The 25,820-nt window shown below is 51.8% G+C and overlaps 1 long non-coding RNA gene across 1 annotated transcript; it reads left to right on the forward strand.

Annotated features, from left to right (window-relative positions):
- Window positions 1–2,910: 2,910 nt before the first annotated feature.
- On the forward strand, window positions 2,911–18,382 carry LOC118172364. The gene is made up of 3 exons (XR_004753660.1): window positions 2,911–2,923; window positions 13,682–13,685; window positions 17,155–18,382. It is a non-coding gene; the product is annotated as an uncharacterized LOC118172364 (long non-coding RNA).
- The last annotated feature ends 7,438 nt before the right edge of the window (window positions 18,383–25,820 follow it).

A 25,820-nucleotide genomic window follows, 5' to 3' on the forward strand; every position in this document is an offset into this window, starting at 1 on the left:
GTGGAGGGGCTCTGTTGTGGTATAGAAACCCCATGTGCTGGCACTGCAAACACCCAGACCCGAAATGCAGCCCTGCCGCGCTCTGACATCAGCACTGAGGGTTAAGCGGGTGTATGGGCCATCTATGCTGAATACAATTCAGGGCTCTGTGAATCTTAATTAGTGCACTAAATTGCTTCAAGTGGTCATTCTGTTAAAGTGGGAAAATCTTGTATTTAAATACACAGAGGGCGAGACTTTATTCTTAGATGCTTGGGGAGGAGCCAGCAGTGCTGTAGCATGAATAGTGTGAAGGGAATATTTACTGCAGTGTGAAAGGTGGCAGGGCTCGCTCCAGGAAGCTGATGGGCAAGGAATGTTTTCCAGTCCTGTATCTAGAATCACTGTCATGGGAAGGCCTCAGTTTTTCAGTGGTGAGAAGGAAATGGCTGCTTGGATTTCCTTCTAGTAGGAGCCAGGCTTTGAGTGTTGTGTATATGCTCCTGCAGCCACCCCGTCAGCGCTGTTCACCTCCCACCGAGGGAGCGGCCGCGTGGAGCTGCACTGTGTTAACCTACAGGGTTACAGGGAGGGATTAGGGAGGAGAGGCTCTGAATGCTGAAACCGTGGGAAAACTTCAGTCACATTTGTGCTTCCCACCCTGGCAGCGTGAGGCACAGTTGTGGATGAGGTTCAGCACAACGCTGTGCACATGGAACTGCTCCTTTCTGGGGGCCCCATCTCCAGCGTTATATCCTAGGGAGGACCTTGAAAATGTGGCTTTTAGCTTCAGTACCACACAGATAATCTTCAATGCATTTGCATGTGTTTTTGGAAGAGTTAGAAATAATTTTGGAGGCTGGGGTTGCCGTTACAGTGAACTGATTTAGGAACACCCTTCCCTCCATAAGTCTCCTGCTCTCTTCCCCTAGAGACTGTGGGGCGCCACAAGCTGCTCTGGCACGCTGCTGGTTTGCCTGTCAGGGTTGGTAGCTCCCCTTTTGCCCAAGTTAATTCTTAACTTCTGCCTCTAGACCTTTTTTCCATGCTTGCCTGCCTCAGTCCTTATCTGATGCTCATCTGCGCTGCCCTTGCAGGCGTGCGGCTCATCTAGTTCATCTGGGACTCTGGCCTCACATGAGCTGCTAATGGGAGTGTTGTGTTTCAGGGTAAGATTTGCTTCTCCTCTTGACTTCGAGATGAATATACGGTTTCACAAGTGAGGACTTTGTGTTAGCTTCTCTCCACGTTCTCTTGCATACAAATGTGGCTACAGAGACTTGGAGGACAAGGGCAGCCTGAAATGGGTTTGCAAACTGCCTTCTGTAGCAGAGACTGCATCTTAGCTGAAGTTTAGAAGAAAACAAGATAAAGAGTCCTCCCTTCTAAATAGGAATTAGACAGCTGTTGAATTTTCTTCTGTGTGTAAAAAGTTGGGATTTCTCTCTGGTGTGAAATATAAAAATAGATCTTGACTTGCTGCATATTGCATGTTTGCCTGGATTTTGTTGTTCTTGGAAAAGTTGTTTGGAAAAATGAAACTGTCCTTGGCTGACTAGATAGCAAGAAGATGAGAGGACTTGGCTGGTGGCGAGGTCAGGCTAACACTGCTGCTTTCCCAAGAGGCCAGCTGAAGCTTTCTGGGGGCTGAACGACCCACCTGGCTGGGCAATGGGAAATCCGTGGAGGAGGTGGGAATGCCAGCTGGCTGTGGCAGGAGGGAGGCGTCTCACGGGAAACTGCAATTCCAAGTCACCTTTTCTCTTCAGGATTTCTTTCCCCATTTGATCATGCTGAGACTGGGGACCTGAGAGGAAAGCAGGCATCTCACAAATCCCTCTGGCCTGTTTGGTGTTCCAGAGTCAGAAACTGAGCAACCACATTTGTTCTTAGGCTTCTAATCTCTGCAGTCCTAGCAGCTGACATGGTGCATCCTGCCTGCAGGCTGGGTGCTTCAAAACTAGTAGGGCTACACCATAGCTCTGGGATATAGTTGTCATCCTCCATCTGAGGCTGAGGGCTGTGCAGTCCTGGTGATGCATGACATCAAGGTCTAAGCAGCTGTCTGGTCCGTCTCTTTCTCATCCTGACCTCAGCCCCTCTGCTCTAGCAATCCAGATGCAATCAGTCTGGCACTTTCAAATACTTATGAATCATTGGATTTTTTTTTTTTGAGGTTTGAAGTTGTAGCTTTCATGGAATTTGGTTTGATTAGCTGGAAAGTCAATATTTTCAGTGTGCTGTCTGAGCTGCATTAATTCCAGCCCAGGCAGCAGCAGTAACAGCACTGTAGTGCTAATGGCTCTCTGCCTGCAACAACTGGTGTTTAGGTAGTCTGGGATGAGCGTGGAGCATGTGGAGGAGCCTTGGAGAGAAGATGATAAAGCAATCCAGCTCATGGTGCAAATTGGCAGAGGCAGGTAAGGAAAAGGCCTACAGTCATGTTTGGGAATCTGGAAGATGAGACCTTGAGGCTGCCTTTCTTTGCATGTTATCTCTTCCAGCACATCCGAACAAGGTGGGTTGATCTTTACCAGAATTCCTATTAACTTGTCTTTTTATTTTTTTAAAGAGTACAGCACCTTCAGCAGAGTGCATCAGAACCTCGTGGGACCAGACCTTTATCTTCTTGGCGGATGCAACTATCAATTGATAGGTGAGCAGAGTTATCATTGTCTTTACAGATGAGGAAGCTAAGCCATGGGGGGATTGTGTGATCTCAGCGGAGGCACAAACACAATCCTCTATTCTGTCACTTTATGCCATGACAGTCATTACCTGAACAGGAGAGCCCACCTCTCCTGCTCACTTCTTTAATATGGGTCCTGTTCCAAATGAATTGAACAACTTCCATGCTAATTTGAGATGGGTGAACAGGCTGACCAAGAGCATGTAAGCTCTCCACTGCTTGTGTGGGCTGCAGACAGCTTCCTGTGCTCTCAGGGTGTATAGCTGAGCATCTCTGAGTCGCGCATTACAGTGAATGTGTCTGCATCTGTCAGGGTTTGGATATTTCAGTGTCTTCCGAGGCACTAAGTGCCTGCAGTGGAGTGTCATGTTCCAAGGTAATTCCTTCACATCCACGCCGTGGTGTATTTCTGTCAGATTAGGTTGCCCTAAGATGCCCAGCTGTTTGCACCAGGAAATGTTTATGAGAACTTGTGTTCGACAGGGGGACTGAGGAGGCTGGCTGCTGCGTGTGGATGAGAGCCCTTGTGTGAGGTGCAGTGGTGCTCTGTGATGATCGAGTGTGCTATGGCCAGCACTTCATCCTGGAGGGCAGCCTCAGCTCTGCCAATGAGGCTATGGGGAGATGAGGGCCAAGGCCTCGAGCCTGCTTTCTGCTGGCTCTCTCCATCAGGAGCCTGCTGTGGTGGTGCTAACAGGATTACTGAGTGCTCAGGAATGCAGCGGGTGTTTCAGCTGGAGCCTGCTGCAGGCTTCAAGGTAAGGCCTGTCATATTGCTGCAGTCAAGCTGGGAGCTGTTAAAAGGCGTGAATAACCGAGGCGCTGGTGCTGCTCGCGGGCTGGGGTGATCTGAGATCCTGGCCTTAATGGAAAGTGTTGATCACAGGTTCTCTGACATGGTAGCTTAAAGGCAACAAGGGATACATAAGCTAAGGACTGAACTGACTGTGCAATAGCATCATGAACTGCTGGCTTCCAGCACTCAAAATGCATTTTTTGTGGTGAATTTACTTAGCTTGTAACTTGTAATCAGCCTCCACTGTGGTCTGTTACCTGTGAGCTGATCTTGACTAAGATCTAGGACACCCTTTTCGCATGGGCATCCACGTGGCTGGCAGAAGTGATGGCAATCCTGTTTCAAACTTCATGGTCTTCCTGGTACTGTTACATGTGCAGTAATAATGATCAAACTCTCCTGAAGGAGGAAATGCAGTGGCAGGCTGTGAGCCTCACTTGAATGATACGGGGTTGTCCAATGCTGTGAGTCTCTTTAGCCTGCAGGGTGTATGTGGAGGGACGTGCATCAGCCCATCCTTCAGGACAGAAACCACAGTACTGGTAAGAGGTGACAGATCCTTATGGATCTATGCTGATCAAAGATCTGCTGATGCCTTGGTTTTATGGCTTGATCTTGCTCCAGTCTTTTGTGGTGACTAATAAATACAAGCCAGTTCATCTATTTGCTTTGTCTCCTCCTGTGACCCGTCTTTAAAATTGGTCAAGTTCCTGATGTGTAGATTGTTTTACCCTTCGCGATGAGGAGACCTGCTCTGGGGTGACCCTGAGTCACACTAATTTCAGCTGCGATGCTTTATTTCTGACTTTATACTAGAGGGACAAGACTGTATTCAATCATGCTCCACGGAGTGTTAAAAGCCCTTGGTCTGGGTGATGCTCTGTGCAATCTGCCTTGTCAATACCCACTGCTCACGTCCACAGCAGCGAAGGGAGTTTTGCCAGATGACTGGCTGCTTCTGAACCTGAAGTGCAATGCTGACTCCTTCCCCAGCCTGCCTCTCCTCCTTTCATTTCAAGCATCTGCTTCCCATTCAGGGTTCTTGGAGAGCCTGGCAAATGTGTCATACCCTAGGAGATGCGCACACAGGGAGTGTGGTGAAGGTTTCCCTCGTTACGTGTGAGGGAAGTGCCCTCCTACGAAGGCAGCTGTGGGGGACTGCCATCTAGTCCTCTGCCTTTGCTGTTGGATCGTGTTCCCATTAGTCACCTCTGCAGGAGCCAAATCAATCCATTGCCACTTTTCAGTCTTTCCTGCAATTGGCTCCTGAAAGCAGCTCTTCCAAGGAAAACAAATGCCACTTACTTGGAAGCTCTGCTTTCTTATTCTGGCAGTGAATGAACTCACCTGGAACATTGGGGTCCCTGCGGGTGCAAGGTCTTGTTCCCAGCTCCCTCTTAGATGAACCAAATGTGGTCAGCGTAGCTGAGACCAGAGGGGAATGCTCAAAGGTTATGTGGAGGGCGGCTGCAAGTGTCTCTTCCCTGCAGGCTGGAAATTCAGCTCATTGCAGGGGCTTGGCCGTGGCTTTCCGGAAAGTGCCATGCCTGGAATTGCTGGGTCATTATTTTTGCAAGGGATTTGTGCTTTGTTTTGCTTCCAGTGGCAAGGTTGATTGTAGACCACAAGTCCTGGTCATGCAGTGACTACAGGCTAAAATGACGAGAGAAGTAGTGGGGGAGAGGGGGATCACCTGGCAGCTGGCTATGGATTGGGCTTTGGGCAGCTGGGGCAACGTCACGCAATGTGTATGGTGTGCACAGCAGTCAGACCTCATATGTGCTTGGCTGCCATCGTTACGTGATGTGCTGCTGGCGTAGGAACACCTTCCCTGCTGAAAGCAGCTCTCAGAAGAGGTGGAGAATGTGCCAGCTGCAATGAGGTGACAGTGATGCAGTAGATAAAGAGCAGCCTGGGAGTGGGAATTCGTGTCCTTCTGATCCTGTTCAGGGCCCTTTGAACTTGGTATTGATTCTGTTTGCAGGCTGCTTGGGGGGAATGCCCTGGGTACATCCCTGCCTAGCACAGTGTGCTGATATTTTGCTTGGACCCTAGACGCTACTCTCTTCAGGTCAAGAACAAGAGGTGCTCAGACCACTTGTGGCATCAGTAGCTCTTGATGTGCAAGGTTAGTGAAGCAAGTCCCTGAAAACTTGTTTTCTTGTTCTTGGGCAGCTGGTTATTCCTGCTTGAGAGAAAAAACTGGCCTTTGTCTGCCTGAAAATAGGATGAAACTCAGACCATTCCTCCAAGCTATCAAGATTTCATCGGTCTAATCCTGTCTCCTGGAAGTACCTTAAGTCCTTCCCACCTTCATGTCACCTGCAAATTTAATAAGTTTTCTTCTTGCTCCATCATCCAGGTCAGTAGTGAAACCCTGAACAGAGCTGGGCTATGACAGACTCCTACAAAATCCTGTTCATCAGCAGGATCTTCCTTTGTATTAGAGGAGACTGCTGGTATCAGCCCTCTGCACGTGGCTAGCTGAGCAGTTTTATACCTGTCCTGTCATAGTTTCTCTTCAGACCATATTTCCCTTGCTTATGGGAATGGCAGGCAAGGCAGTGTGAAAAGCCTTCCTACAGCTGAGATGCTTGACAGGTAGTGCTCTCTGTGCCAAAAGCCTGTTACCCTGTTATAGGAAGAAGATAGACCAGCTTGATGTGATTTGGTCGTGACAAATCTATATTGGCTGCAACTCATCTCCTTGTTATCTCATTGATTTCTTTGGAGGGCTTGGAATTGGGTCCCTGGGGAACAGGGCAGTGTGCAGGGGAACACCAGCTTCCTAACATGCTGGCAGTGGCCAACAATCCCTTGTGAAGTGTCTCTCTCCTGGTTGCCAAACTGATGCTTTTTAGCACCAAAATGGCACTGGGGTGGTTATCCGTATGCCCTTGATGTGGTTTTGTCACACCCTAGTGGCTACATAGCATGGTCATGGACGCAGTGCTGCTGCAGGCTTCAGGGGACTTGCGTTTTGGTGTTCTTCTGGAAGCTCTGGTCCTGTCATGCAGTGGCCTGGGACTCAGTCCCCCCTTGCTTGCAGCATGCCCGGCTATCTCCCTGCAGGCACTGACAGCTCACATCCCAGCTCTTCGCACCACCCCTCTGTTCAGCAGCCCTTGGCGTGTTGGCCTGCTGCACCACGTGGAGGGTGAGCTTGTTTGTGCTTCTCTAGCACCCATTCTCTTCTCCTGTTTTAGAAAGGATGATGCTTTTTTCCTATTAAGAGGCGTGGCTGTGAAAAGGCAGGATGAGATGCCATTTACCTAGTTCCGGTCCTGTGAGCTCACAGTGAAGATGTGAGTTGTCTTCTGGCACTGCAGTGACGATGCCAGTGAAAATGGCCTCGTGGAGTCAGCACCAGTTCGTGCCCACTGGGAGGCTTGGCTAAAATTGTTCACTCCTGGGGCTGCTTTGGGATCGTTATTGTTCAACATCTTCATGGGCCTTAGGGTCAGCAGCTGGCTAACAGTACAGCATACAGACCCCAGAGCTGGGGCAGGGGGAATTTGTCACACCTCAGTCACACCTGGGCCGTGGGCTTGATGCTGTGTGAGTTTGGGCTTGGTCCTGTTCCCTCCTGCCTTAGGAAATGGGAGGAGGGCTGTTACCCAGTCCCAACCAAGGCATATTGTGCTGTGGGTGCGAGCTGAGCTGCGCTGACTCACTGGTGGTATGAGCACTGTCGCAAGCTCCTTGGTGGCTGTTTCTTTTTTAGAGCTCCCTGAGCTCTGGGTGGTGATGAAAGCTGCTTCTTTGCAGTCTTTGGGTTATGGCTACCAAAGGAGGCTCTTGTGGCTCAGTTGTGAGACCACTTCTGCACTCTCAGTAATCTGAAATTGTAGGGCTACTGACATATCAGTGCTGACATATCAGTGCCCCTTTTGGGAATGCTCTGCAGGTGGAAACCTTTTTCCTTGTCATGAGGCAAAGCAGGGGATGGTACAGTGAACTGTGCTCAGGTGGTTACTTGTCCCATTCCCTTCCTGCTGGAGAATGCTCTGATACACTGAGAGTAGGCTGCTGCTCCCTAGGCAGGTGTCTGGGTGATTGCATTTGGGCCGGTGGGGAGCAGAAGCTCCTTAGAATTTTAAAATCCAGAAATAACCGGAGCTGTGAGAAGTCTGCTTCAAATTCCCATCCACCGATCAGAAGAAAATTGCTGAGTTTGTGCCCTTTCCCTTACGGAAGCGGTGAGCATGTTTTCTGCTTACAGATGTTCAGGAAGTCAGTGCTGTTGTGATCCCAAGTTGTCTTCTTTGCAGAGCTTTTATCTCACCTTTGTCTTGTGCAAGCGATGTAGCTGAATTCTGATTTCCCACTAATGGGACTCTTGTGCCCTTGCACTCGCCCTCCTCCTCCTCTCACTTTGATCATGCTACCTTTAAATATCCTTTTCCAAAGTGTCTGAGTAGCATCTGGAGTGGATGGAAGAGAATATATTTGAACCAAAAAGATAAATACAGGCTTCTCTCAATGGTCTCTCTACTTGTTCACAACATGAATCTCAATTCTCACGTGCTCCTGGGTGCGATTGCCGCGGAGGAGATCTGCTGAAGGTTCAAGGGGTTGAACCTGCTGCCTAGTGCTGGCTCAGGACTGTTGTGGGGAGAGGCTGGGGGGCATGGGGACACTGTCAGATGACAGCTGATGAGTGGTACCTGGTGGTGGCTGTGCAGCCAAACAGCCAGTGTCAGATCTGCCATACTCATCAGGCTGTGTTTGACCGAGCTGGGCTTCTTCAGGTCACAGAAAAGCCCGGAAAGCACAGCTAGCTTTGTCATAAGGGTGTTTGATAGCTGGAGGTGAGCTGAGAAGCAGGCTGACCCTTGTCTTGGAGATGGAATTGACTGGATCCAGGGCATGGGGAGCAGCAGGATTGGAGGGAAGGTGACTCTGTTCTTTAGAGCTTAAGAAATGCAACCAAACCCAGGGCACAACATCTGGACTGGCCTTGTTTGGTTTATACTCTTTACCCGTATCTCTGTTCAGAAGCAAATCCTGCTCTTCATTCAGCTGGAAACTTAAGGTACTGGTCAGTCTGAAGTAGTCTTGAACTCATTTCCATACAGGTAGCACTGGTGGTTGATTTCCCCTGGAGATGACCGTGTGTGTGTGTCTTGCAGTGGCCTTGCAGTCTTGCTGCATGGTGCTCAAAATAAACGTCAGCAGCTTCAGATCCACGGGGGCAAACCAGGCCTTTGTGGAGGCTTGGTTCCTGGACTTGCTCTGCTGATGTGCTCTTGGTTTTCCTCTCCTCCTCAGCCACCGGAGGGCAGGCAGGAATCCTGTAATTACCAGCCTCTGGGGAAGAAAAGCACTGGAATAATTAAAAAGCAATTAATGCTTGCACTGCTGGATCTGCTGTGGCCGTGCTCTTTCCAGTTGCATTCTCTGCTTCTGGTCCCCTCACCACCTACTTGATTTGTGGATTTTTCTTTATCATTTGCTTTTCATTTTCATTTGAGCTAGCTGTGAGAGCTGAAGTCAAAGTTCAGATTAAGTTGCAGCTGAGATCTGCTTTGCTGGGGAGATTTGGAGCTGGCCGTGATGCGTTAGCTGCCAGATAGGGCGAGCGAAGCAAAGCCTTCAGCAGGCTGCGACCAGACAGAAGCTTCTGCTTCCTGGGGCTGGAAATGCCACTGTGGGGCCAGATGCTCCTAGGCTCAGGACAGCAGTGGTGTAACCCCTGTAACTTCCATCATGAAACTGGTTAATTCAACCTAAACAGGAGAGCCTTGGTGAGCTGGAGCTCATGGGCCAGCCCTGTAAAGCTGTCAGCTCTGGTGGAGTTCCAGGCAGCAGCTGGAGAAGAGCAAAGCCTGTTGCCAATGGTGCATTTCGGTCTGATGCAGGTCCTGAGTGTAGCAGAGAGAAAAATTAGAGCTTTGAGATATATCTCAGCTTTTTCAATTGCTTGGGTGAGCTCCATTTCTGTAATTACTTCCTCCAGGAAGCTCCCTGGCCGTGTCCGTTGTGCATGCCGAGGAGATGCATCACCTAAGGATTAAAATGCTGTGAGGTGGGAAGCAAAACAGGCCAGAGCCAGAAGCTGCTGTGGATGGAGAGGTAAGGCACCAGTGAATGCTGTGCGTGCAGTAGGGCTAGTCAGAACACACAGACCATGCTGAGCTCAGATAACTGATGCTGAGTGGCGGCTGCTTTCACACTGTCAAAAATATCCCGGTTTGTCCTTGAACCCAAGAAATGCAACTGCAGTTGCCTAGCACGGGTGTGGATGACTGTCCTTCCTCAGTGCCCTGGTAGGAGCTGCAGCACTTTTACCTACCTGGTATTTTAAGGGTCTTTACAGAGTAAATTGCTTTCATTGCTTTATCTGTAGCTACATAGCTGGGATTTAAACCAGTGGGTAAAACCAGCTTCAGGGTAACCTGCTCCTTCCAGCAACTGAGCATGAGCTGCCCCTGTGTACCTGTTCTTTCAAGGTGGAAGGTCCAGCCTTGTCTTCTGTGGCTGAGTGAATGTTTTGAGCAATTTTCTGATGGCTCCATTTCCCAAAGCATGCTCTGAGAGGTGAGATGCTCCGCTCCCCCCAGGATGGAAGGACCTTCTTGCTTGGGCTGGGAGGAGGCTTCCGTGAATGCACTTACCAGAGCTGCAAAAGCCTATTTGTGTGCAATTCTGCCAGACCTTTCTCTTACCCCAGCTGCCTGCACTTTGTCCTGCTCTGGACTGGACCCACTGCTCCATTTTACAGCTGCAGCGTCCCTCACCACCATGCCACAGCACTGGGGCTTTGCTGTGGCCGCAGTATAACAAAAGTACATGGTAGCACAGCGATGCTGTTCCTTCACCCTGTCCCTCGTACAGCTTTTCACAGCAGCCTGCTGCCAGGTGCTGCTGGCATCCTCCCCTCTGAGCCCTGCTGATGGCAGACCAGTCTCCATCCTGCTACCTCCAGGATTTTCTCCTCCTCACTCTCATTTCCCTGGGTTGCTTCAGGAGAATTTCAACCAAGTCTGTTGCTGGAAGGGCTGCCACGTTCAGAGCTGTAATCTCCCTACCCCACCTGCTCTGAGCTCCCTGTGTCACAGGCACAGCCTCCCTTGCTGTGTGCTTTCAGCTCCAGGATACACAGCGGAAGTACTGCGCAGGTTAGCAGGGGGCAAGGTGATCTCTAAAGGCATCTGTGTTGTTGAGATAGTGCTTATCTGCTGGGAGAGAGGGAAGGAGCGAGCAGGCCTGACCTCCAGAGCACGAACGAGACTAAAAACTCATGGCTGAATCTCTCATCTGATCTATCAGATCTCCCTCCACCTATAAAAAACATGAAAAATCAGTAAATATGATAGCAAGGTACTAGAAAATGCTCAGATGAAAGGTGTGGTAGTAATGGAGAGCCGTAAGAGGGGAGCGTGGTACTGGCAGCCCTGAAGGATGCTATAAATTGAGTCCTGTGTGATGCTGAGCCACTGCCACAGCATATGGCAACCAGTGTGGGTTGTAAAGTCTGAGCCCTTCGCCGGGTGCCTACTGCCACCCAAAATGGCTCAGAGCCATCTGCTGTGCCTACCCCTCCTCCCACCTCCTGCTGTAGTCGTGGCCTGAGCATGTATTTCCTGCTCAGAGCCTTCGTAAAGCGATTGCGTCCTCCTCTTAGGGTGCAGGAGAGTTTGCAAAGCTGTAAAACCAAATGTTTCATGTGAGCCTTCATGTCAGCAGCACGTTAACATGTTGGAGGTGCTACAGATGCTTCCTGTCTTCCTCGTTTGTTTGGTCCCTCCTGAAAGGTGTCAGGGTGCTGAAAAGTAGCAGTCCTGAGAGTTCATGTCCAGGCTGAAATTCCCGAAAACGACGGACAGTGAATGTTTGTTTAAAATTCCCTTCCACCTAATCTTCGCAGATGCTAGTAAGATAAGATTTTTGCAGGGTTACTCAGCAACGAAAAAATATTTGGGTCAAGCTGAGCTGTTTACATTCATCGTGGTTTATCCATCTTGTGGGGAATGAAACAGTTTCTGAAGTTTTTCCCCTTCATTTTATTTTTATCTCTGTGCTTTGTATAAAAGTCTTCCATGTGAATCATGGATATTATCATTCCAGTCATGATGAAGGCCTTGTGACATCTCCTTGCTGTGGTGGTACATCAGGATGAGTAAGCTGGCTTGGTGCAGTGAAGCCCAGCTCGCTGTGTCTCTGCACTTCCTTGGCTTTCTGGTTCTGGGCACGGCGGCCCCGGTTTGTGAACTGCTGATGGAAATAGCAGTAAGTTTAAGCTCTGTCTTTTAATGAGATGCCCAGTAGCCCCAGGTTTCACATGTGGTTCTCCAGTCTGCATGTGAAAAACCTCTCAGGAGAGCAGACCTGCTCGCCACACTCACATTATGCTTTCATGAACTTGTTCTCTTTCTGAGCCTAAGCGAAGGTACAAATAAAGTGACTTTGAAAAGTCAGTCTCTGCGTTGTATCATCGTGAAGTCCTGATAAAAAGCTGGGGAAGATTGGCTGTGCTGGTCTTGTGAGAAGCTGAGGTGGGCATTGTGTCTGTGGGGGATGAGTCCTTAGAAAGAAACAGCCCTAGCTGACTGGTGATCATCCTCCAGCTCCAGAGGAACACCACGTGCTTGCTTTCTGATTTGTGGCCTGTGCCCTGGGGACTCGACTGGTCTCGTTGAATTAAAACGGTGGGCTCTGGCAAGTTGGAAACGATCAGTCATGGCTGGGAGAGGCCATCCTGTCTGTCAGCCTGCCCTGCCCACCGGTCAGGGGAAGTTGTCTGTCCCTGGGCCTCCCTGGGAGTGGAAAGCACAGAGAAAGCATCCTGAAGGCACTGGAGAGGGTGCTGCACCAGCTCCAAGGGCTGCCTGCACAACCAGAGCCCTTACCTGTCACTAAAGCTGGCGGATGTTGCCCCAGCAGCCAGGGGGCTGCCTCGTGCGGGGCTCCCAGTGCTGCTGTGGTGCCTTGGCAAGGTGAGGATGGCTCCAAGCACCGCGGGCTGCTGCAGGAGGCGAGAAGCGTGCTGCAGGCACACGAATGAAAAGTAGGTCAGCGGTGGGGAGCAGGTCTCCATGGGCATTAGCATGCTTGCATGTGTCTGGCAAAGTCAGGGAATGGAAAAAAGAAAACACTTCTTTATCCTCTCCTTTCTCATGTGTGCTGTGGAAGGAAGGAGGGGTCTTCAGGGACAGCAGGCCAGATTCTTCTCTGGAGCAAATCTTTGTAGCTCCGCTGATTTAGTTGGCACTTCCCTGATTAATGCCAGTTGAGAAACCAGGCTGGAGTGTTTTGTATGCTTGTAAATAATTGAAGACCATGTGAATACAATGATGTAAGAAAGGATGAGAATAAAGCAGAGACTCCAAAAAAAAAAAAGGGGGGGGGGGGCTGCAATGAAGCTTTTATGTGGAAACACATTGGCGTCTTGGCTGCGAGGCACTATGGTCGAGTGTGAGGTTTTTTCATCGTAATTACAAGAACTAGAGCTGGAGAGCTGTTGAAACTGTGAAAAATGGCAAGCGCGTGTCAGATGGGGAGAGGGAGGCTGCTGCCAGCTGTTTCCCCCTCCCTGCTGCCTGACAAGGTTTGATAAATATGCACTATTTTTTTTAATACTAAAGAGGCCTCGTTCTGGGGAGGTGCTAAGTTGACAAACCTGGAGATGAAAGCCTTCATTATCCGGGGCGAAGTGGCAACAGCACAAGCCTCCCTCGTGTGCTGAGGGACCCAGTCAATGCTGCGCCACTTCGGTGAGTGCCAAGAGATGCGACTCGTGGCCAAAATCGCTCCTTCTGAAAGATGGCCTTAGATGGCAGGGGCTGGTGTTTGTAGCTGGGGTTGTCCTGTCCTTCCCCTAACCTGGGCGTGCATCAGGGGGTCCTGAAAGCGTGTGAGGAGTGGGGCAGCCCCAACCGCCTCTCCTGCTCGCCTGTGTAACGTGGCTGACAGCTTCGGCCGCCACTTGCAGGGAGGTGCAAGGGTAGGAAATCATTTGATGTATTTCAACCTGTCTGCTCCTGTGATTTAGAAACTGAGCTGAGCTGGTGCCCTGAGACCTGGAGGCGGCCCGTGGCCACCCCAGGGAGCTCAGATAGAGGGCTGCTGATACCTGGGCACCAGCTTCAAAGCCTGGAGGCTTTCCCAAAGCTCCTTTGGGAGATGGAGCCCTGAGACCTGGGAGTGGGCCTGCGGGTCATGCAGGAGGCTCCTACAGGTCACCAGCAGATAGGGGCTGTCCATATTTTGGGTAGACCTGTGCGGTGTCGAGAGTTGGACTTGATGATCCTTAAGGGTCCCTTCCAACTCAGGATATTCTATTCTATTCTATATCACATCTCCTCAGAAACAGGGAAGAGCAAAATGTGAATACTTGGGGGGACTTAATATTCCTTTCAGAGATTAATGCCTGAGTTCCGGAAAGCTTCAGGTTTGGTTAGAGCCCGTGGGTGGTTGTTTTTTCTCTATCATGGAAAGAAATTAATGTCCCTAATTTCTTGTCCACCTCCTGAGATGCTGAGCAGGACGGAGATGGAGGCAGCTGTGCAGCCCCGGGAGCTGCTGCTGCTCTTTGTGCTCGTGAGCACAGAAGCTGGCTCTGCCCTCTTGCAGGAGCAGCTGCCATTTTGTGTCTCGTTCCAGTTCGGCTGTGCAGTGAATTGCTGTGCTTAGCCTCTTGGGGAGGCTTTATATTCGTTCTTCTATTCTTTGTCCCTGTTGTTAGTGTGAAATAAAAGTCAGAAATGCCCATTTTGCTCTGGGTGTGGGACAATGTAACAGTGGCTGCAGGTGCCCTGCGTTTCCTGGACTGTGGGCATGGTTCAACACAAGTCATTTTTATCTAGGGCTCGGACTCCTCTTGCTGTAATATTTATCAGTTAGCTATTCGCTGCCCTGCACATCCCTTCCTGCTGCGAGATGCTCTGTGTGCTGCCAGGTCTCGGCTCTGCCGGTCCCTGGTGGGGGCAGCCAGCGTGGCACAGGGATGGAGAGGCAGGAGCGTTGGCAGTCGAGGTGAGGACGTGCTGGGCGGCAGACACAGCCCAAGCTCACAGGGATGGATGCCTGAGGGCTGCTGAGGAGGGTGGTGGGAGCAGGAGGGCTGTGCCTCTGAGGGCAGAGCAGAGCCCCAGGCGGGGGCTAGCTGGGTTCTGCTGGGGGTGAAGGTTCGCCTGTGTTTTGGGGTGAGGTGACAACACTGCCACTGCTGCACCCACCCTGTAACAAAACAGTGGGTGTGGAGAATGCTGTGTCCCACCTGGGCAAACAGCAGGAAGGCTGCGCTCCCCTCCCACCTGGGCAGAGGTGCTGTGTCTGAGCACTTGCTTCAGGAAGAAAATGAGAACCGGTGGGGAAATGTCAACCAGCAATTGTTAGAGAACATGATGCTGGAAAAATCTCAACTCTCGCCCCACAAACTCATTCCAAAATATATATTAAAGGTTGCCCAGGGAACGTTAATACTTTCAGCGGTGTGACCTTGAGAATTGCCTACAGAGCAAGAAGCTTGCGAGCAGTCTCTGCTGCTGGCCACGAATGGTGCCTGCCTGAGCAGCGCCCTTCATTCCTCACCTTGGTTTCACTTGGATGTGGCTGCTTTCGCCTGAGGTTGAACTGACACCAGCTTTGGTTGACAGGCTTATTGCCCCTTGTGAGGGGTGGTCTGCTGAGGCACCTGCACAGCACTGAAATATGTTTGTTTCATAAGCATCCACCTGGGAAACTGAATTTCAAAACCAAGCCAGCCCTGGGGGAGTACTCCTGAAAGGACATCTGAAGCAAATGTTGAGCTCTCTGAAAGGATTTTTTTTTTTTTATTGCACTGAGACCTAGGGTGCAAAGCTGCCCATTGCAAGAGCGGCTGTGTTCCTGGGAAGGGAACAGCTAGTCCCTGGGCCAAACGTTTGCAATCTAATCTAAATACATGAAAATGGAATTGGGTAACTAAATCATCCCCTACTATTCCTCAAACTAGCAAAGACCTGACTTATTTCTAGGGACGGAGCAAAGTAGCAGCAGCCTCTTTGCAGCTGAAGTACTGGCATTAGGATGTTGCCTGTGGGGAGGGAGGAAAGCAGCAGAAAAAAATGCTAAAATAACAAGACAATCACAACTTGCAACCCCTTTGTCACATGTTTACATTCACCTCAAGCTTCCCTGAGGCTTGCTGGGGTCATTGAGCTCCCATGGGACATGTCAGGCTCATTGAGCTGTCACTGGCCAAGGACAGCAATGTGACGTAGGACCTGAGGGTCTGGCATGTGGATCCACACAGCCCCTTGCCCATGAACAACCCATTGCTGGCCATAAAAGTGCCACGGGTGGCCAGAAGAGTCAGGGCTCTGTCTCCTCGTGCACCTGCTCACCTGGGCTTTGGCAGCCAGTAAGGCACAGCTCATGTGCTGCTGAGAGTGCTGGTGGGAAGGGTTAGAAGCTGCAGGAGGAAGGCAAAGCTGTTGCTGAAATAAGCCCTGAGTGCTCAAGTGGTGCCTTTTTTCATGCCCAAGCATTTCATGGGCGCTTGTAAGAGCACTATTCTAAAAAGTGAGATTTCTAATATATTATTCATCCAGGAAAAATCATTTCAGAGTAAAATATTTCCGTTCTCAACCTCATTCTTAATATGCTCTCTTCTCCTTTCGCTCTCTTCCACCTTCCCTCCACCCTGCAGGGCTCTGGGGAATGGAATGTATGAAATTATTTTGTAAAATCCAATAAAAATTTTAATCAGGTCAACATCATTACCAGAGAGGAAAGTGATGGAGCTTTCCCTGTGTGGAGGGGAAAAAAGGTAAAGTAAAAAGCAAGGTAAACATGCGGTTGTAGAAAAAGAGAGAGCTCTGTGCCTGGACTCCATGCGGTCCCTCCTCCCATCCCATCTCCACGGAGCGCTGTCTCGCTTTCATCCAGACATGCACAAGCGCATGGCTGTTCACTGTCTTGCATGCAGCCTCAGCCTATCGCACACACACCAAACGTGCTGCAGAGGATGGAGATGCATCTCTGGGGATGCAGGCAAAACTCTGTTTGGCCAACAGCCCTTAGGAGAATATCCACCTCTGCTTGTGGCTCTTTTTCTGGTCTGTCCCGAATTGCCTCTAACCCTGAAGGTTTCCCCATTCCAGAGCCCTAGCCCCATATCTTCCAATATTGTCTCCACGCCGTGGTTACTAAAGCAGAGGGGCCTGCTAGTTACGCAGCAGCTCCTCTTTTTAATCCTTGTCTGTCTGATTACCATGGAGGGGAATAAAAAGCCCTGGCAACACATGGTCATGCTCTGAGGATTTGCATAGTATATTAAGGTTTGCTAAGATCTCATTCCTGTCCTGACATTTACAGAAACTGTGGCTGGTGAGGCTCCTTTCCATCTTCCCTGTTTCAGATTAAATGTGAACTTCTAAATCTGCCAGGAGGAGCGAGGGGAGGGCTGGGGAATGCAGCCATCCCGCGCTGACCTCGCCTCGTTACCGCCATCAGGAACATGGAGCTGGGCCAGCGACAGGAGTGATGGATGTCCGTGCGGGTCAACACCCGTGTGGGAGGGGAGCCGGCATGCCAGGCTCTGAAAGTAAGATGCTGTTGGCTCCATGGGATTTGCAAAATCCTCCACAAATGAGGCAATTAACACTTGGAATAATGTCACCACCACTTTTGTTGAGAGAGGGCAGGAGAGGCTGGCTGCCTGTTGCACCTTTCCATGCTGAGGTCAAGGCAGCGATTGGGGAAGGCTCCACACAGTGGGAAAAGGAACCCCAAGAGAGATCCAGGAGCTGGTGGAGATGCTCATCTCTGCATGGATAGGACTTCTGTAGGGTCTGCTGCTTCTCCTGGGGAAGCAGAGACCCATGGAGCAGCCGTGGGTCCTTGTGCTTTTTTTCCTGGGCTGGCACAGGGAGTTGACAGGTTTGGTGTGTGCTGTAGTTCATCACCTCAAACATGTCCCTCGCTTCCCCACTACAGCCACCCTTTTCCTGCCATCCTGAGGCAGGTAGGGACAAGGCAGGGTGCTGTCACTTGGGCAGCAGCTGGGGCCGGGTTCAGCTGCCCTGTTGGTGCTGGAGCCCCTCTACGTGTTGGAGACCCACATAGCTCCCAGGAGCATGTTGAAGGCTGGGCTGGGAACGTGCAGCTTGGCCCACGGGCTGGAGCCTCCCCTCTCTGCTGGCAGACAGGCTAAAATAGGAGTCGAAACGCTCGGTGCTCCTGGAAAGAAAAATAAACTCCCAGGCAAGTGCCAAGTGCAGCAACCATTTTGGCACGAGTACCATCCTGCAGGGAGCGGGGATGACAGTCTCAGGGTTGATGGGAACATCCATAAGTGGAAGCAGCCCCAGCCCAGGTTATCTGCTCCCACGGCCCCTGGCAGCAGGCAGGCGCCGGCTGTGCGGCCGGAGGCACCCTGCCCACGGCGAGCGCCTTGCCTCCTCCCCATGATGTCTCTTTGCCACTCTGAGTGTAAGCACACGCACGTCTTACAGCTCTGACGTTATTCTCCTCTGGTTGATGTGAAAGGACTCAAAAATGTCCATGTTAGGGTTTTTATATTTTGCGAGTCAGACAGAAAATCTCTTCATGGTCAGTGATGAGCAGCTTATGGGAAACATGAACAACGCTTCCAGGAATTCCTCTTATTGCTGCCTGTGTTTAAAATCTAAAGTTAGAAGGAGAAGGGGTGAAAAAATAAAGTTTGGTAGGCTGAATTCCAGTCGGGTGCTATGAGACAGTCTGCGCAGCTCTCCCTGTATGGCTGCAGAGCTCAGAGCATGCAAGTGGGCTCGGGCAGTCTGGCTGGGTGTAGATCTGATTTGGAGCAACCTCCTGCTCCCCTGCCAAGAAGCTGCTGATCCTCTCGAAGGGATCAGTCTTCCCTGGAGCCCAGAAAGAAGCAGCAAGTGCACCCAGAGGCCAACCTGCCGTGGGCATCCCTGTGGGGTGCATCCTCAGCCAGGGCTGCTGCTGTTTGCAGAGAGCACCCTGGGGATTTGCTCCCGGGCACCCTGATGGAGCTGGAGGACTTGGTGCCACCTGCAGCCACCGCTGCTGTCCTGCTGCAGTCTGCCCAGCGTGGCAGGCATGTCAACGTGGGTACTACGAGATCAGTGTCTGATCCTGGCCGCTGGGCGTTTTCTGTAAGCCTTGTGCTGCTGCCTGCAGGGCTCTGCCCAGCCGGGTCTGTTGGCAGAAGCTGTGCCTGAGGCTGGGAAGGGAGAGCTGCAGCTCCCCGTGATCGATGGCAAGAGGGACAGATTGCCCGAGCAGGGAATAAATCTTGTGGGCTGGGTGATATAACAAAGCACTTGACCTTTGCCCTGGTGGTTTATTTTGTAATCGGTGCCCAGCGATTGATTTATGGGATAATCAATCTCTCCCTCTCTCCCTTGCTCTGGCCTTGCCGCTCCCCGCACTGTGGTCCTTGCTTCTGAGCAATGACTCCGGGTTACAAACGGCACCCAGGGATGTGACCACATGCCCCTGCCCCCTTCTCTCAGAGGGGGCTGCACTATTTACAGCCTTACCTGCCCCATAAGTATTTGTTGGGTAGCTCTCATCCCTCTTGCATGGGCAGCCCTCTCTGCCTTGCCAATCTGCAGTGCTCCTGCCCTGACAGTTGGCTTCCCAGCGCCTCCGTTTTCAAGTCCTGCAACAAATTGTTCTGATTTCTCGCCTCATGATGGATTTCCCTTATGTGAAGCGGGGCTGTGAGCACCCTTGCTCTCCCCAGGGATGTTCTGTGGTAGGGAGCTGTGGCTGGAGCAGGGGAGCTCATGTAGGGGTGCAGTTCATCCCCAGGACATGTACATCTGCTGCATGCTCACGGCGTGGCTGCGAAGCCCCAGGGCTTCAGGCAACCATGAGCTGCTCAGTAAGACGTGAGTAACCTCCTCTCTGGTGGCAATACGCAATTTTTCACCTTTTATCATTTCCCCTTTGTTCTCTTGCACTGGCTTGGGCCTTCCCCATCAGTGCTACCCTGCCTGACAGTTGGATGTGGATGGGGTCAGCTGAGGGGGAGAGGACCCTGGGTGCCTTGGGATGGGGCTAGCACAGGTGGGGGCTGCCTCCTCCTCTTGCTGGGTAAATCTGTTCTTGCTGGGCCCCGGTTCCCCCGTGCTCCCTGCCTGGGAGGCTGCCAGGAACCCTGCTGCTCCGCTAGCTGCTGTGTCACCACAGCTGCCCGAGCGATCAATAGAGACCTTGGAGGGATCTCATAAATACGATACTATAAGGAGTGAGAAAAGAACAAGCGAGGGAGTTCAGCTGTAGCAGACAGCAGGTTCATCTGGTCAGAGAGAGCCCGAGGAAGGCATTTAAGTGACACTTCCAGCTGGAGGCGAGCAAATGAGGAAAGGTCTGAATCTCAGCAGGCTGTGCTAGGAGGGAGGCACCAGGGCAAGGCCCTACTTTCCTGAGGGCTCTGGAAAATACTCCCCTGCTTTAATAGCATTAAACCTGGGCGCGGATTTCTATCAGAGGCCCATCCTAGCAATGCCCTCTTACCAAGACCTACACGTCTCCTACCCATCCGTCATGAGGATATGATATCATGCACCTTGCTGTGGGCAGCCATGGTGAAATGGTGGCACCAGGGGTGCTGTCTGCTTTGATGGGGACCCACAGGATGGTCTGAGGGGAAAGAAATGATAGAAAGAAACTGCTCTGAGCAGGAGGCTGCCGGGCAGGCAGAGCCCAAACCCCACAGTGCATAGGGCACAGCTCCGTGGCAGGGGGATGCTGTATTTTTGGGGTGATACTGTGTGTGATACAGGGCTGGGTTGACCAGGCTTCAGTCCCAGAGCTCCTTCCTACTGCCAGCGCCTCAAATCCTTTCTTTCTTGTGGGGATTCTTTCCTTACATCTATTCCAAACTTGCCCTTCTCTTATTTAAGGCCATTCCTTCCTGTAATACATCATCCTTGGTCAGCCTTAAAGGTTGGTGAACCCTGAGGGAAGAACGGAAAGAGTTATAACGTCTGAGGGACTGAAGGTTTGATTTGGATGCAACCACATTTATTCAGCAGCAAATTACATCTTCAATCAAACCGATGCAAATCAGGCTCCCACTTCAGTCTATTTGTTTGGGCTTAGTGAGTGCAAAGGGATTCATTATTTCTTGTTTTTCCTTCCATCCTGCAAAGCCGCAGTGCGCATGTACAGAGTTGCACACTCAAGTCTGTAATAACCCTTTTTCCCCCCAAAGTGTTGTGCTGTAGGGAATAGGTGTGGCATGGTCTCTGGGCGTGGGTAGTCCCCCAGGAAAGCAGCAGGGAAGCAGAGGTTTCTGCCAAGGGTGGCACTATGCAAGGGAGGCAAAGGGCACCTCGGAGCTGCAAGTAGAGCTCGGTGAATAATTCAGGTTTTCAATGGGGTGTCTGAAGTAGAACAGCTGAAAACAAATCTATCTGGGAGACTGACGGTGATCCCTTTCCCCTCTCACACACCCCGAGGACGAAACAAACCATGAAAATCCATTTTGTTTGTTTGGGGTCATTCCATTTTGCTTCTTCTCTGTGCGTGCTGGCTCATTTCCTGGGTGAAAAGTGTTTGGTTTCAAAAATGGTGAGGAAAAAGACTTTTTTTTCCTAAAGTTCCCATCTGACTTTGACCCGTATGTCTCTGTATGTCTTCTTGATATGAAGCCTGAGTTTTTTGGTGTTGTTGTTGTTGTTTTTTTTTTTTTTGGGGGGTGTGGGGGGAGTAATTATCTTTTACGAACAATTTCTCCCACATTAGTCCCAGGCTGCCCTGGACATCTGCATGTCAGTCCATACCTGACCCTGCTAGGAAGGCCCTGTGAACCCTTCTACTGCACCTCGTGCCCTACAAGAGGGCCAGGGACCCGTCCATGCCCCACATCATGCCATGGACAGAGCTGTCCCGTGCTGCAGCCGTACTGATTTGGAGCATGCAGGATCCCAGCATGCAGGGCAGCAACGTGGCCCAGACATGAAAGCAGCAGTCTGATTTCCCCTGGGCAGAGGGAGGCTTCTTCCCTTGTCCTCATCCTTTGTTTCGGGAATGGCTGTGACAGTACTTGCTGAGGAGAACCCACTTGTGAGCTTTTGCCTTTCATCTGCTCCAACGCGGCAAAGCAGTGGGGAGGTGAGCGGGTGCACACCACATCCTGCAGCGCTCCTCTGCTGCCTTTTGCACACTGAGGCCCTGATCCTGCACAGGCTTGAACATGGGCTTAATTCTGTGCACTGCCAAGTTCAGTAAAACTTGGCCAGTAAAGCTCACGAGGTCTTTGCAAGGTCTGAACTTAACGGTTGCGAGCCCTTTGAGGCTGGAAGTGTCTTTACGCTCTATGTGTGTTGCATGGGGTTTTGTTCCTGCAGCCTTCTGTTACCCCTGCTTACCAGGTACTGGGTTCCCTGCACAGGGCATTTTGAGCTGGAAAAAGCTCAAAGCCCCTCCGAAAAAGGCAAGAAAAATTCCTATGCTGAGGATATTGAGTGGTGAGTGCAGAGGAGGGGCACAGCAGAAATTCACCTCTTCCTGGAAAGCTGCTCTCAGCATGAATTTTGGTGCCACAGAAACCTTGGAGAATTTGGTGCACAGGCCTGGGATTGTTTTTGTTTGTTTGTTTTTGTTTTGTTTTTGTCTTTTTTAACTCTTGAATTGGATCAAAGAGTTTTTGCCAGAGTTGTGTACTATGTTATCTGAAAGGGGCACGTGGCCCCTGATCTTGCGGGTTGCCCAGGTCCCTGGACACATTCCTCTTCGCCAGGCACTTTGCTCACTTTAAACCCAAATTTATCTCTGTCCCAAGCAGTCCAGGAGTTGTTTTGCTTAACTTTTATAAATTCTCAGCCCCGTAAGTATTTCATTGTAACACTGAAGTTACGGACAGTGTTGTACTGAGGAAATGGATTCCACCTTCTTTCAGGCTGCTCCGTTTGCTGCTGCCCATGTTGTTTTCTGGAGGCCAGGCCCCTTCCTAGGGGGTGGCTGCTGCTGGCGCTGGGATTTCTGAGCTGGTGTTCAAGGCTTTTCCCCCGATGCCTCTCACAGGGTTGGCCCACGCGAGGCTTGGCTGACCTTGCGAGGACTGTAGTCACTTTGCTTGCTCCATTACTCCCTTCCTCTTTCCCCTTCTGTCTTTCTCCTTTCCCTTGGCCCTTCACAGAAAAGATGACTTTTCATCCCTTCTACCTTGCACCCCGTCAGCTCTCCCCACCCCATTTCTTCGCCCAGCTACACGAACCTGCTGCTGATGGCTGCCCAGCTCTGCTGCCCTGCTTCCAGCACAGGCCTGCCCCCCCGCCCCACGGTTCCCGCTGCTGGCAAGCTCTCCAGGGCAGCAGCCCCAAACGGGCAGAGTATTTCCCTTCTCCCAGTGTCCTGTCCTACTGGCCTCTTGGAGACCTGTCCTCCCTTGGCAACCCAAATTGTCTCTCCTGGTTTTCTGCCTACTGATTCTCTTGCTGTGCCTGTCTGAAGATTGTCGCCATCACGCCGGCAGACACTTGGGCTCAGGAGGCCCCAGAGCCCACGTTCAGATGCCTTCACCATCCTCCTCTTCCCGTTCTGCCCAGCAGCTGTGGATCTCCTTCTGTGCTTGGTGGGGCACTGAGGGCTGCCCCCGGGCCCATCTCGGCGGTGCCTGTGGCCGGGACGTCTCCGCCACGCACTGCGGCCTGCTCCTGGCGCGGCGCCTTCCCCTGCGTCGGGTTGCTAAGGGACTGCTCGAGCTCCTCCGGAGTGTCATCGTCTCACGGCTCGCTTCCTGCAACATCCTTTTCTCCAGACTTGACAAATGCAATCTTCTCCCACTTCTGCTTGTTTAGAGCTCTGCCATGAGGATCATTTTCCTCGCCTGTCATTTTTCTTGTGTCACCCGTGCTTTCCTCGCTGTTGCTGGTTCCTGCTGGCAAGCAGCAGTTCCCTGTCCCTGCTCTCTGGGCCTTCCACAGCCCCCCCGTTAACCCCGCAGTCCCTCTCCACACACGGTGTCTCGCCGCCAGGCAGCCGCCGGTGACAGCCAGCGCTCACCGTGTCTTCAGGCGTGCAGCTCCTAGAAACACCCTGCGAGAGATGTCTGTCCCGCTGTCGTGCTTTATGGCAGCGCTTGTCAATTCAAGCTGAATTTGGCAGGCAGGGTGGGGATGTGCCTGGGTACTGGAGAAGTTCCTTCTCCGGCAGCCCCGCAGAGAGGCTGGCTTTGCCCCAGCGTGGTGCTGACACAGGCCTGCTCCATCACACCTGGCCTCCTTCCTGGCCTGGGGGCCTTCCTGCCCCGATTCTGGACAGCCTCAAGCCGGGGCTGAGGGACACGCCAGGACATCATTTGCTGTTGCAGACACACTCTGCCTCCTGGGCTAAACCAGGGCACAGCTGGGGGTGCGGTGCCCAGGTGAAGCATGTGGGCCCCGGTCCACACCACGAGTGCAGGAGGGAGATAAAAGCGCATCAATGCCTTCACCCACCCTTATGGATTTTTCCCCCATGTTTTATCAGCATTCATTTTTATTTATGTGAGGTTAAAGTCAGTCCGATTTGGAAATCAGCTTGTCTGAGGAGCTCCCCTCAGATCTTATTAGCCTCACGTAGTATTTCTATTCATTTTTGCTAATACCATTCACCAGGCTGGCTGCAGTAGCGGCTCCAGGAGGTGGTAACCCTCTCTGTGCCAGTCCGTGGTGGCCGTGAGCCCGGTGGCTGTGGGGCAGTTGTGAGAGCAGCAGGATCTGTCCGTGCAGCTCCCAGCTTTCCCACTTCTTCCAGCAGTGGTGTGGGGGCACTTGCTGGCATCCACCTCCCCGTAGCCCCCCTCGCTGTGCCCAGCATCCCCTCCGCACCTCTCGCTGTGGGCACGGAGGGCATCTCTACCCGCCTGTGCTGAAAATGAGTGGCTGCTTTGGGCAGAGAACAGTTAAGAAATGATTGGGCTCTCCTTGTAATTTGAGAAATTCCTGGAAGAAGAAGGAAAAAAAATCCATTGAGGGCTTTTAAAGGAGAGATAGGATGCCTGAGTCAGGAAGTCCTTCAACCGCAGATTGCTGGCGGCTGGAAGCGCGTCCTGGGGAAGTATCAGTGCACGCTTGGCCTGCCTTTACACCCGTCCCCTGGCGCTGGCTGCTGGCCCCTGCCAGTGAGGATGTTGGCAGGGTGAGCTGCCAGGCTCCGCTTCCCTTCCACAGGCGTTGTTTCAGGAACCCCAGCCCACAGCACCCAGTGGAGCTGATGGCAGGGGGAAGGAGTTAAGGTGCAGGTTGGGAGCCAGCCCCAGGGGGAGAGGTGGTGGCCACCAGCGTGGGGACGTGCCCCTCTGTCCCATCAGCACAGCGAGCATCCCCCGAAGTGCCCGGCACATGGTCACGGCCACCCCATCTCTCCCCTCCCTTCAATTATTTATTGAAGTGGTTTGATGCTGGGTGACTGTAATTAAAAGAAGAAAAATACACACAATAAAATGATTTCTAAAATGGCAACGTGCTGGATGCAGCGAAGCAAGGAATGTATTAAATATTTATTGCCACTGGTCTGCTGGGGGAAAAAAATTAGAATTATTTAGCCAGGGAAAAACATTTTAATTATTTAATTTGAGAGGAAGCCTCCCCCACAGCCCTCCTTAGTACTGAGCCCCAGACAAATGTCGGCATAATGTAAGGTTTGATTAAAATCTGAATGGGACAAAGGCCTGGAGATTGAAACATGGGATGAGGAGCTGTGCAGTTGCCGTCTGAGCCTGAGGTGCCCCTGCCTTGCCACAGCAGATGGGATATGTGGGATCCTGCATCTCACAGGTTCACTTTGCCTCTCGGGGGCTCAGGGTTGCAGCAGTGCAATGCAGCAAGTCCTCCTCTGGCAAGGAGGTGGAGGAGAGAGGGGAATCGTGGTGCTGCAAAGGGGCTTTTCCTGTTAGCCCATCCTGTCACAGCTGGAGGGCCTTGTCCAGAGAGGGATCCAGGTGAGGGATCACAGCATCACAGGGATCAGAGGCTGGAGAGATGCTCTGTTTGTGGTCTGTGGCCTGGCGAGAAGGCTGAGCTACACAGGAGGTGCTTTTTTCCTTGGAAGAAGATCCATGACACCTGAAGACATCAGAAGTTGATAAAAGGGTGCGGTGTTTCAGAAGCAGCGGGTGGTTCGTGCTTGGCAGCCGTTAGCCTGGGCTCTGTCAAGGACTTGCTGGGTGCATCGGTACCTGTGGGAAATGGCAGCACATTACCACAGCCCTGTCTGCAGCTGCACCTCTCTGGGTGTGCAGGGTGCTCTGAAGGGCTCTGTAGGCTCACCCAGGTCAGCCACGGGGCTGTCCGAACCCCCGTGTCTTGTGGCACTACGCCCTGCGGGCACCATCCTTCTGCTGAGAGCCTCCACGCTGCACTGGGGCAGGCGTCCCTGGCGGCTGGGGCTGCGGATCCTCCAGCCTCGTATCAAAGATTCAGC

This window comes from Oxyura jamaicensis, chromosome 10 (assembly GCF_011077185.1).
Source record: "Oxyura jamaicensis isolate SHBP4307 breed ruddy duck chromosome 10, BPBGC_Ojam_1.0, whole genome shotgun sequence".
NCBI lineage: Eukaryota > Metazoa > Chordata > Aves > Anseriformes > Anatidae > Oxyura > Oxyura jamaicensis.